Source organism: Bos indicus, chromosome 29 (assembly GCF_029378745.1).
Source record: "Bos indicus isolate NIAB-ARS_2022 breed Sahiwal x Tharparkar chromosome 29, NIAB-ARS_B.indTharparkar_mat_pri_1.0, whole genome shotgun sequence".
Lineage (NCBI taxonomy): Eukaryota > Metazoa > Chordata > Mammalia > Artiodactyla > Bovidae > Bos > Bos indicus.
Genome location: NC_091788.1, coordinates 21,102,056 through 21,114,696, shown reverse-complemented (window position 1 = coordinate 21,114,696; position 12,641 = coordinate 21,102,056).

Genomic DNA, 12,641 nt, shown 5'->3' with positions numbered 1-12,641 from the left:
TTCTCCAATGCATGAAAGTGAATAGTGAAAGTGAAGTCGCTCAGTCATGTCCGACCCTCAGCGACCCCATGGATTGCAGCCTACCAGGCTCCTCCATCCATGGGATTTTCCAGGCAAGAAAACCCCACTGGAGTGGGGTGCCATTGCCTTCTCCGGTTTTTCTTTCTATAAAGGGTTAAACAGTAAATATGTTTGGCTCTGTGCTCCACATGGTCTTTGTTGCAACTACTCAACTCAGCCAGCAAGAAAACAGCATAGCCAGTAAATAAATGAGTAGATATGGTTGTGTTTCAATAAGACTTCATTTATAAAAATAAGCAGCCAATGGGTTTGGCCCAAGGTCATAATTTGCTAATCTCTGCTTTAGCCTATCATTGGAATTTGAAGACTTAATAGGAGTTTCACCAAGAAAAAGTCCTCCAGCTGTCTTTGGAGTTAGAACAGGGAGGGCTACTCATGTGTAAAACATAATTCTGTGATAAAAACAGTTTACAAGTTCCTTTTGGAGAAAGCAACAGATTAAACTGCTCATACAGTAGCCAAATGGAAATTTACAGAAGCAAAAGTTGTACATTTTAAGTGAATGTCACAGACAACAAATGTTACAGAGAAGGATAAAAGATTATTTCATATTGAGTGGTCAGAGAAAACTTCATGGAGGAGATGAAGCTTTAACAATCTTTTAAATCACAAACAGCATTTTTGTAAATGTATAAAGTGGGAAAGTATTTTAAATGTGAAAAAAAAAATTAGAGAAAAGATGTGAAGGTTAGAATCTAGGGGATCAAATACCATTACTTCAAGGACATAAAAAAAATGGCCATTGAATGTAGCCAGTGTTTATGAGGAAATAGTCTTCTAAACTACAGTTATACATGAAATAGAATCTGTTAAACTTTTATCTTCAGGCCAAGTAGAAATAAAAGGAGAATGATTCCGCCTCCTTGATGATCTATTCCACAGACACTGTAATTTACAGAAGCAGAAGAAATAAATACAAAGTCACACTTCCATGTAATAAATCCACCTGGACTATGTTGGCTATGAAAGTTATCACTTTTCTGTAGAGCATGAGATTTGTAGCCTCAATCCCCTAGGACATCCTGCAAAACAGAGACAATTCAGCACATCCCTTGAGGAACTGCAATGATAAAGAAGCAGAAAAATGTAATATGCTTTGCCTCCTGGATGCCTAGCTAGATTGCAAATAAAAATCTGGGAGTTGAATTAGCTCCATTATCTGCATTTTCAAGCTGTTCACAAAGAGTGGGTTGAATGATATAGATTTGCACATTTAGTGCAATAGTATTAAAAAAGGAATGAAAGTTAGCTATTTGAATAAGTAGTGAATATGTTCTTTCAAAACATAATTTCCCACTAGAAAACAAAAATATTAAGAATAGCTTCTTTGGACAAGAAATAACAAAGTAAGTGCCAAAATGATCTCTGTTCTAGAGACACTCATATTCTATTACATTATCTGCAAGTCTTCACTAGTAAGTCTTATTTGCTTTCCCCATTCATTTTAGCTCTATGAATGCTTAAGTAGAAAATGGATCTCAAAGGTAAAGAACCTGTGTGGTCTTATCAGGAGTTTGATGGATATTGGACTTCTCTCTAAGGGCTAAATTTTTAAATATGTAATTGCTCCTTAGCCCAAATTAATCTATGTAAATCAAACTGCAGTTGGATCTCTCTTCCACTCTTCTTACTCTGACTCTTAGAAAGAAGAGAACTAAAAAAAGGAGGACTTCATATTTCTACAAAATAACCCCTTTACCACAGTTTACTTTTCAGCTACAAAAGTAAATTTCAGTACCTAGTATTAAATGTAACCTTTCTTGATGGTTACTTTTTATTAAGCATATATCTGCAAAGAGTAATTTTTGTATATTATGTTTTCTTCTTATAAAAATTGCAACTAAATATTATTTACACTTATTATGTCAGATATTTGGTTATTGTTTTATGCATTAACTTTTTTGATTGACATAACAACCTTATGAACTAGATATTATATTCTGAACTTTATTAAACTGAAGCACAGTTTCACCAATTCAAATCTAATCCCTTCTGACACAACACTGTATGTTCTTAAACACCAAGTTATTACCTGTTTCAGTTCAGTTCAGTTCAGTTGCTCATTAATTGTTTGCTGCTGCTGCTGCTGCTGCTGCTGCTAAGTCGCTTCATTCATGTCCGACTCTGTGCGACACCATAGACGGCAGCCCACCAGGCTCCCCAGTCCCTGGGATTCTCTAGGCAAGAATACTGGAGTTGTATATAAATAAGATGTTTACTAGAAACACAGCAAATGTTAATTAAATTCAATATTTAAATAGATTTAAAATTATAATGGAGACTCAGTTCCTTGTAAGAAGTAATTTAATTTTTTTAAAAAAGTTTAGCAAAATACTTCATCTGCTTCTCCAAAGAAAACTAGTATTTACCCAATAAATATTTACTAATTAGCAGCTATATTTACATCATCCTATATTAGGAAGCTTTGAATAACATGATTGATGAAGGAATGAGACCTGAAGAACTTAAGAGATCCTATGAATAATCTCCAAGAGGGGCAGAATCTCCCTGAATCTGCAGACATAATTTTGAGTGTATATATATATACACTCAAAATATATATATATAATATACATATAATATATATATATTATATATATATAATATATATATATATATATATATATATATATATATATTTCTAAGTTGGGAGTTCATGGCTTTCATCCCATTTACAAAGTATCACTGATAGTCCTAATTTAATTACCACTGTCTTTGGAAAAATGAAACAAGGGAGTCCACTTTTGAGCAGGCCAGTTAGGACTTCCAACCTAAGTGAGAAGATCCCACACACACCCCAAAGAACTTATTTTAATCATCATTCACATAAGGTGGAAGATTCAAATTCTACTGCAGTCCCAGAACTCTCACTGTATACATGAGGATACTAGAACTTGAGTACAATCACCTATCTAACTTATTCTACCTTGGTTGTTGTTTAGTCACTAAGTCATGTCTGACTCTTTGTGACCCCATGGACTGTATCCCTCCTGGCTTCCCTGTCTGTGGAATTTTCTAAGCAATAATACTAGAGTGGGTTGGCATTTCCTTCCCCAGAAGATCTTCCTGAGCCAGGGATCAAACCCACTTCTCCTGCATTGGCAGGCAGCTTCTTTGCCACTGAGCCACCTTGGAGACACAACTAATTCAGCAACTACATTACCAGGAATGATGGAGTGACAGAAAAAACAGTAGAATAAACAAAGTGGCACTGATGACAGTGACCCACCTAGCCTTGTGACAAAGATTGTTTCATGGTTAAAAAAAAAAAAATTCCTAATGGATGCTTAATGTTGATAAAAAAATTGGAATTTTAATGTCTTTATATTTTAACTCATTAAATGAATCCCCCATTCATCCCTAAGTATAGCTCAGTTCAGTTCAGTTGCTCAGTCATGTATGACTCTTTGTGAACCCATGGACTGCAGCACGTCAGGCTTCCTTATCCATCACCAGCTCCCAGAGCTTGATCAAACTCATGTCCATTGAGTCGGTGATGCCATCCAACCATCTCACCCTCTCTCATCCCCTTCTTCTCCTGCCTTCAATCTTTCCCAGCATATACATTAGATACGGCAGTTTTAAGGCATGACAAAGTTGCTGTCTTTGACATTTTCTTTTTTAAGATATAAATTATTCCATCATTTGTCATCTTTGTCATGTTTATTTAGTGTAGGAGTAACAGCATGGGTGAACAAGTTTTCAGAAAAAAACATTGCTGGAGTTTCAGTCTACATACTTAAGGAATGAAAGAGGAGCATCTTGACAATGCTATTTGAAAGCCAGGCTACCTAGATTTCACTTTCAGGTCTATATCTGTCCATCCAGTCAAGCTTTCCTCTTCACATTTTTTTTTTTTTTTAAACCTAAAAGTAAGGTGGAGCTAGTGGTAAAGAATCCACCTGCCAGTGCAGGAAATGAAAGACACACAGGTTCTGTCCTTGGGCTGGGAAAATTCCCTGGAGAAGGAAATGGCAACCTACTCTAGTATTCTTGTCTGGACAGAGAAGCCTGGGAGGATACAGTCCAAGGGGCTGCAAAGAGTTGAACACGACTGGGTGACTGAACACACAAAGTATTCTAGAAGCAGCAGTGGTGTGAAGCTTAGTCTAAAAGTAGGCAAATATCTTTGAGGCAATTTTTTTCCTTCCATAGCTTGGGATGTCTCATTAGCAGAATTAAATCCCCAGCTTAATAGAGTTATTTGGCATTATTGAAATATATAGAACATTTCACATGACAGATGTTTGTGAGCACTTAATTTAGTAGGCTGTTAATTCTAATTCTACTTAGCATGTGATACCTTAATAAATGAAGCCTTTTGAAGAAAAATAACAATATCAAGTATTGCTTTTCCTTGTAAGGAAAATTATTCCCATTTATGTTAAACACTAATTTACAGCTATATGAAAATTAAAAATGTATACAAATCACTCATTAAAAGGCTTCAGTATCTCTTTAGTCAGTAGGAAAATGACCAAGTTATTATAATGAGATATAAGGCCCTAGAACCCATGCTTTGGAGGGTAGTGTTCCAGCTGTCCTCTGGGCACATCAGTACCCAACAGGTAATCTATATGGTTGGGGAATATGTTGTATATGACTGTGAAGTGCTGGAAGTCACTGAGTCACGGGATCTGAAAGCATGGACACAGGCCTTTATGGTATAGGGTGGACCTGTGTTTGACAAAAGAAAGGTAAACTACAAGGAAAACCTCTCGTCTTTCTGGATCATTTTAGTGAAGAAATTCAAGAAGTCTGAGATTGCTAAATGAGACCCTGGGTTGTCAGACCACTGTGAAAATATATATGCTATGTACTTAACAGCTTAATTCATAACTTATGAGATTTAGACATGTGGTATATGAGCAATCATGGGTCTCTTTGACTGTGTATGATTTAAAGACACCCCATCTTTTCAACACTGCCACCCTCACTGAAATATGAATTGGAAATACCATTTATTATACATAGCATTTTGCTTCATATCTTTCTACTTGGGCATTTACTTGTGTGTATGGTTTCCTTCCTCTGTTCTGTGCCCAAACTCCACTCTAATTTGTCTAATAAATGAATTCATCTCTTAAGAGACAGATAAAATGTCATCTCTCTGGTAAGTCCTTTACTAATGTCTCTGTTCTGCTCTCGCTATTCCAGTTGATCCTTGAGAAATTCTTTCTCATTGATCCTACTTATATCTTCACCTATAAAGCTCTATTGGAGAAGGCAATGGCACCCCACTCCAGTACTCTTGCCTGGAAAATCCCATGGATGGAGGAGCCTGGTAGGCTGCAGTCCATGGGGTCGCACAGAGTCGGGCACAACTGAGAGACTTCACTTTCAGTTTTCACTTTCATGAATTGGAGAAGGAAATGGCAACCCACTCCAGTGTTCTTGCCTGGAGAATCCCAGAGACAGAGGAGCCTAGTGGGCTGCCATCTATGGGGTCGCACAGAGTCGGACACGACTGAAGCAACTTAGCAGTATAAAGCTCTATGGACTTCCTTGGCTCAGACAGTAAAAGAATTGGCCTGCAATGCAGGAGACCCAGGTTCAATCCCTGGGTTGGAAAGATCCCCTGGTGAAGGAAATGGCTACTCACTCCAGTATTCTTGCCTGAAGAATTCCATGGACAGAGGAGCCGGGCAGGCTACAATCTATTGGGTCACAAAGTGTTGGACATGACTGAATGACTAACACACACACACACACACACACACACACACACACACACTCTTAAGGCTCTATTCCTGTTGCTAATTGTTAAAGATACCTATTCCTCTGAGATCTCTTTTAGAACAGCCAAATCTAGCTCTTGTTCTACATTCTCAGCTCTATAAGTATTTCAACTTTATGTACCAAACACAATTCACAGGCATCAGGAATTGTTAGGACACAGAGAATTAAAAACCAGCACCCAGTGCAGAGATAGTGAAGAGTCAAGGGAAGGATTATTATTAACGTCTGTGAATTGAGCCCAATGCCTGATATTCACTTGCTATATATACTTAGTTCATTTATATCTATGCAATTAAAGCACTGTATATTCTTTGTAATCATATACTTCTATAATCTTTATAATAATCCTGGTGATAAATCACAAGGAAAAACCATAAAATGAGGGTTGAGGTGGAAATATATAATACAAATGCAATAGAGTAATATTTATTTCCTGGCTACTAAATAATGTCTTTGGGATTGGAATGAAAACTGACCTTTTCCAGTCCTGTGGCCACTGCTGAGTTTTCCAAATATGCTGACATATTGAGTGCAGCACTTTCACAGCATCATCTTTCAGGATTTGAAATAGCTCAACTGGAATTCCATCACCTCCACTAGCTTTGTTCATAGTGATGCTTCATAAGTCCAACTTGACATCACACTCCAGGATGTCTGGCTCTAGGTGAGTGATCACACCATCATGATTGTCTGGGTTGTGAAGATTTTTTTGTACAGTTCTTCTGTATATTCTTGCCACCTCTTCTTAATATCTTCTGCTTCTGTTAGATCAATACCATTTCTGCCCTTTATTGAGCCCATTTTTGCATTAAATGTTCCCTTGGTATCTCTAATTTTCTTGAAGAGATCTCTAGTCTTTCCCATTCTGTTGTTTTCCTCTATTTCTTTGAATTGATCACCGAGGAAGGCTTTCTTATCTCTCCTTGCTATTCTTTGGAACTCTGCATTCAAATAAATATGTCTTGTCTTTTCTCCTTTGCTTTTCACTTCTCTTCTTTTCTCAGCTATTTGTAAGGCCTCCTCAGACAGCCATTTTGCTTTTTTGCATTACTATTTCTTGGGGACGGTCTTGATCCTTGTCTCTTGTACAATGTCATGAAACCTCTGTCCACAGTTCATTAGGCACTCTGTCTATCAGATCTAGTCCCTTAAATCTATTTCTCACTTCCACTGTATAATCATAAGGGATTTGATTTAGGTCATATCTGAATGGTCAAGTAGTTTTCCCCCACTTTCTTCAATTTCAGTCTGAATTTGGCAATAAGGAGTTCATTAGCCGAGCCACAGTCAGCTCCCAGTCTTGTTTTTGCTGACTGTATAGAGCTTCTCCATCTTTGGCTGCAAATAATATAATCAATCTGATTTTGGTGTTGACCATCTGGTGATGCCCATGTATAGAGTCTTCTCTTATGTTGTTGGAAGAGGATATTTGCTAGGCAATGCCAAAGAATGCTCAAACTACCACACAATTGCACTCATCTCACACGCTAGTAAAGTAATGCTCAAAATTCTCCAAGCCAGGCTTCAGCAATATGTGAAGCGTGAACTTCCAGATGTTCAAGCTGGTTGTAGAAAAGGCAGAGGAACCACAGATCAAATTGCCAACATCCGCTGGATCATCGAAAAAGCAAGAGAGTCCAAAAAAAAAAACACATCTATTTCTGCTTTATTGACTATGCCAAAGCCTTTGACTATGTGGATCACAGTAAACTGTGGAAAATTATTCAAGAGATGGGAATACAAGACCACCTGACCTGCCTCCTGAGAAACCTGTATGCAGGTCAGGAAGAAACAGTCAGAAATGGACACGGACCAACAGACTGGTTCCAAATAGGAAAAGGAGTACGTCAAGGCTGTATGTTGTCACCCTGCTTATTTAACTTATATGCAGAGTACATCATGAGAAATGCCGGGCTGGAAGAAGCACAAGCTGGAATCAAGACAGCTGGGAGAAATATCAATAACCTCATATATGCAGAGGACACCACCCTTATGGAAGAAAGTAAAGAAGAACTAAAGAGCCTCTTGATGAAAGTGAAAGAGGAGAGTGAAAAAGCTGAATTAAAGCTCAACATTCATAAAACTAAGAAAATGGCATCTGGTCCCATCACTTCATGGGAAATAGATGAGGAAACAGTGGAAACAGTGAGAGACTTTATTTTGGGAGGCTCCAACATCACTGCAGATGGTGATTGCAGCCAAGAAATTAAAAGATGCTTACTCCTTGGAAGGAAAGTTATGACCAACCTAATTCAGTTCAGTTCAGTCTCTCAGTCATGTCCAACTCTTTGCGACCCCATGAACCACAGCACGCCAGGCCTCCCTGTCCATCACCAATGGCCAGAGTCTACCCAAACCCATGTCCATTGAGTTGGTGATGCCATCCAACCATCTCATCCTCTGTCATCCCCTTCTCCTCCTGATGTCAGTCTTTTCCAGCATCAGGGTCTTTTCAAATGAGCTTTAAGACTAACCTAGACAGCATATTAAAAAGCAGAGATATCAGCGTCCAGCCCCGGTTGGATCCAGGGATTTCCTCGGGAGGACGGCGTTGGCGATTAAAGGATAGATAAAAGGAAAAAGACGGAGGTGAACTAACTGGCTTATGCGGAAAGCCAATAAAACCTGTGACATCAAGTTTGCTCTGACCACAGAGGCTGCAGGCGCCCTCTCGAATAGCAGAAGGTGCCCCACCTTAGGCACCTTCTTGAGTGGGTCTTAGAAGCCCAGGCAAGTAAGTGGTTTCAGAGAGCCCCCACACTCCAGTCAGTCACCCTGAAGGAAGAACAGAAGAAAAGGAGAGAAAAGGAAGCAAGAAAGAATGACACGGGGAGACTAAGCTTTGAGCAAGGCCTGTAGTTTTATTTTCAAAGGGAGCTTATATACTTTAAGTTGTGCATAAAGGATAATAGGGAGTGTAAATTCATGCAAAGTCAGCAGTCTTTGATCCTTATCAAGACCAGGCTTTCTTTTCTGCAAACTTATCATATACAAATGGTTTAGGTGATTTACACCATCTTCTGACCAGAAGACCTGTTAATATTTTATGACTCTGATAAAGGTTTGTCAACCATAAGACTTATTTTCTCTAAGAGTAATTATTTTAAAGTTTGGCGCCATCCTCCGAAGGTGTTAGATAAAGTTGCATTCCTATAGGGCAGAGGTGCAGTGGGTTTACAACAAGGAAAGAATTTATTACCTTAAGAGTCTAAAGTTGGTAGCACCAAGATCACTACTTTTTTTTTTTTTTTTCTATATACCAACTATATTAATACACTTCCAAGGATACAATACAGGGGATGTGGAAACTTGGCAGCAAGCATTGGCTCAACAATGAAATCTTCTACTAGTTCTATTCTAACAATTTCTAACTCTCTGAGAGGCTCCATACTATTTGAATATCTTAAGCTTCCCGTGCCTCTCACGGTTGGGAGACTGTAAACAATCATATGCGTAGCTGTAGGAGTCCGGGTAAACCTGTCAGGCAAGGCAGAGAGCCATCTGAGGGGTTTGGATTGAAACACTCCTATCATGCCCAGGAGGCTATTTAACTAGAGCTCTAAGTTGATTTCCTTCAGAGAAAAGGTTGTCGGGGATAGCCCCCTGTTAATGTCAGAGGAGTTGGTAAAAGTCGTAAAATAGTAAAACAGACAGATTCTGCTTTTGGGGTAGACGCTTAGGCAGATCCAGGGGGTGCCCCTCGAGCCCTGACTCGCCTTGCCCATCAGGGCTCTCCTGCATGACCTTGTCATGGGTGGGAACTCCTGTGCTGGCTCCCGGCACAGAGACATTACTTTGTCAACAAAGGTCAGTCTATTCAAGGCTATGGTTTTTCCAGTAGTCATGTATGGATGTGAGAGTTGGATTATAAAGACAGCTTACTGCTGAAGAACTGATGCTTTTGAACTGTGGTGTTGGAGAAGACTCTTGAGAGTCTCTTGGACTGTAGGAGTTCCAACTAATCCATCCTAAAGGAGATCAGTCCTGGGTGTTCATTGGAAGGACTGATGTTGAAGCTGAAATTCCAATACTTTGGCCATCTGATGTGAAGAGCTGACTCACTTGAAAAGACCCTGATGCTGGGAAAGATTGAGGGCAGGAGAAGAAGGGGATGACAGAGGATGAGATGGTTGAATGGCATCACCAACTCAATGGACATGAGTTTGAGTAATCTGGGAGTTGGTGATGGACAGGGAGGCCTGGCATGCTGTGGTTCATGGGGTCGCAAAGAGTCGGATACGACTGAGTGACTGAACTGAACTGAACTAAAATAATGTCTAAAACTTTATTAATGGAAGAGTGTTGTTTACCTTGCACTGAAAAGTTGTATATTTTCTTTTGAAAACCTTCAAATTTATTACTTCATAGTCATCCATTATATCATAAGCAGGCTTAGATAGATCAAGTAGAAATAAGTTGTTCACTCAATTATATATAGTATTCCTGGAAGAAATAATGTTGCAAATTACAAAAAGTATTTTCCATATAATCTAAGATAACACCTAATACATGAGGTTTTAACTGATTTGACAATGTATGGATTTTTAATCCTCTCTAAATGGTAAATCTACAGTGCACAAATTTCTCAAGTGCACAGAAATAAGACAACACAGTTCCAGTCAAAAAAATACACTTAGTATACTGCATTATTCTTTTATTTTTTTTCCTTTTTCATTTGATCCCAATATAAAAAGTGAATAAATAGACAATGATACTTATATAATTATGTTGTAAAATTAGGGAGAGGTGGCTGACCTGAACAAAAGTAAGGTGGCTACACTTCACTAAAAGTGCTGATATAGTCATATATGTAAGGCTGTAATAATATGAATATCGAGAGCAATCATGAAATCTATGAAAAGCAATATATTCATCAATTACAATAGAATGCTAAAAAAAATTCAAGTAAATCACAAGAAGGAAAGTAAAAGAATCAGTTCAATGAGAAATAGAGGGCAAAGTACATAATAAAATGTAACATATTGATAATTATTTGTAAATTATCTAAAAACACCAAGAACAAGTTAGAGATTCATAGAATGGATAAAAAAGATTACCCAGCTCTATGCTGTCTGTAGGAACCTACTTCAGTAAAGACATAAACATTTGAAAGAACACAAATTAAAAAAAAAGATATATAGTTCAAATAATAATTTAGAAGTCTACACTAATATTATGTACATGGATTTCAAACATATAAAATTACTAGGAACAAAAGGGACACTAGATAATGATAGAATAATTAATATATCAAGAAGATACAGCACTCCTATATATGTATACATCAGTTTCAAAATAATAAAACAAAAATGTAAAGATGAGAAAGAGGTACTAGATAAATCCAGATTTATTGGTAGATACTTCAAAACCTGCTTCTAATAATTGGTAGGGCAATTAGAAAATAAGAGTGGTTTATATATATATATATAAGTGGTTTATATACATATAAACGGTTTATATATATATAAGTGGTTTATATATATAAGTATATATATAAACATATATATAAGTGGTTTATATATATATATAAGTGGTTGATATATATATACATATGTATATATATGAGTGGTTTATATATTTATACATATATATATATATATATATAAATAAAACACCATCAGACAGGATGGCATTTATTGAATAGTCCAACAAACATCAATGTTCTCTCATTCTTCTTTGCTATGCACCCTCCATGAAATTAGATAATCACCAACTGTTTTATGTCACTACTGTCTTCTGTTCTAGAAATTCATATAAAAATTTCACACAATATGCTATCTTTTGATCCAGTCTTTCCCTCAGCACACTATTTTCATTCAATAAAATGTTTTAGAGATGCAATTATGTCATTGCAAATTGTGATATCTTATTTTTATTAAGGCATGATATTCCACTGTGTAAACATGCCTCAATTTGTGTATACACTCATCTAATGATGGAAATGCAGTTTGTTTCCAATGTTAGGTTGTTACAAATAAAGTGGTTGTATGTATTTTATAAAAAATATTTTTGTGAATATATGTCTTTGTTTCTTCTAGGTAAGAATTGCTGGGTATTATGATCAATGTATATTTAATTCTCAAAGAAATTAACTTTTTCCCCAAGGGCAGCATGATTTTGCACTCTTATGAATTGATGCTTTTTGAATTGTGGTGCTAGAGAAGATTCTTTGAGAGTCCCTTGGACAGCAAGCAGATCAAATCAATCCTAAAGGAAATCAACCCTGAAAATTAATGAGAAGGCCTGATACTGAAGCTGAAGCGCCAATACTTTGGCCACCTGAGGCGAAGAACTGACTCACTGGAAAGACCCTGACGCTGGGAAAGATTGAGGGAGGAAGGGAAGGGGGCAACACAGGATGAGATGAATGATAATATCACCGACTTAATGGATACAAGTTTGAGCAAACTCTGAGAGATAGTGAAGGACAGGGAAGATTTGCATGCTGCAGTTCATGGGATCACAAACACTTAGACATGACTTAGTGAATAAACAACAAAAATAGCATATTAGAAAATTCAGCCCCTCTATATTCTTGCTAATATTTGATATTGTTGATCTTTTCAATGTGGTTTGAATTTGCATTTTCCCAATGACTAATTGTTTTATTATTCATTTATGCAATAATCTTTTTTGGTTTTGATTGGTGTATTTATCTTTTCAGGATCACTGAGCTGTAAATTTTCTGTATTCTGGATACAAGGAATTTGTAAGTTACACATAATGCAAGTATTTTCTATCAGTGATTTTCTTTTTATTTTTTTACAATTGCATTTGAAGATATTTTTTAATGAAATAAGTTCTCAATTATGTTTCTTATA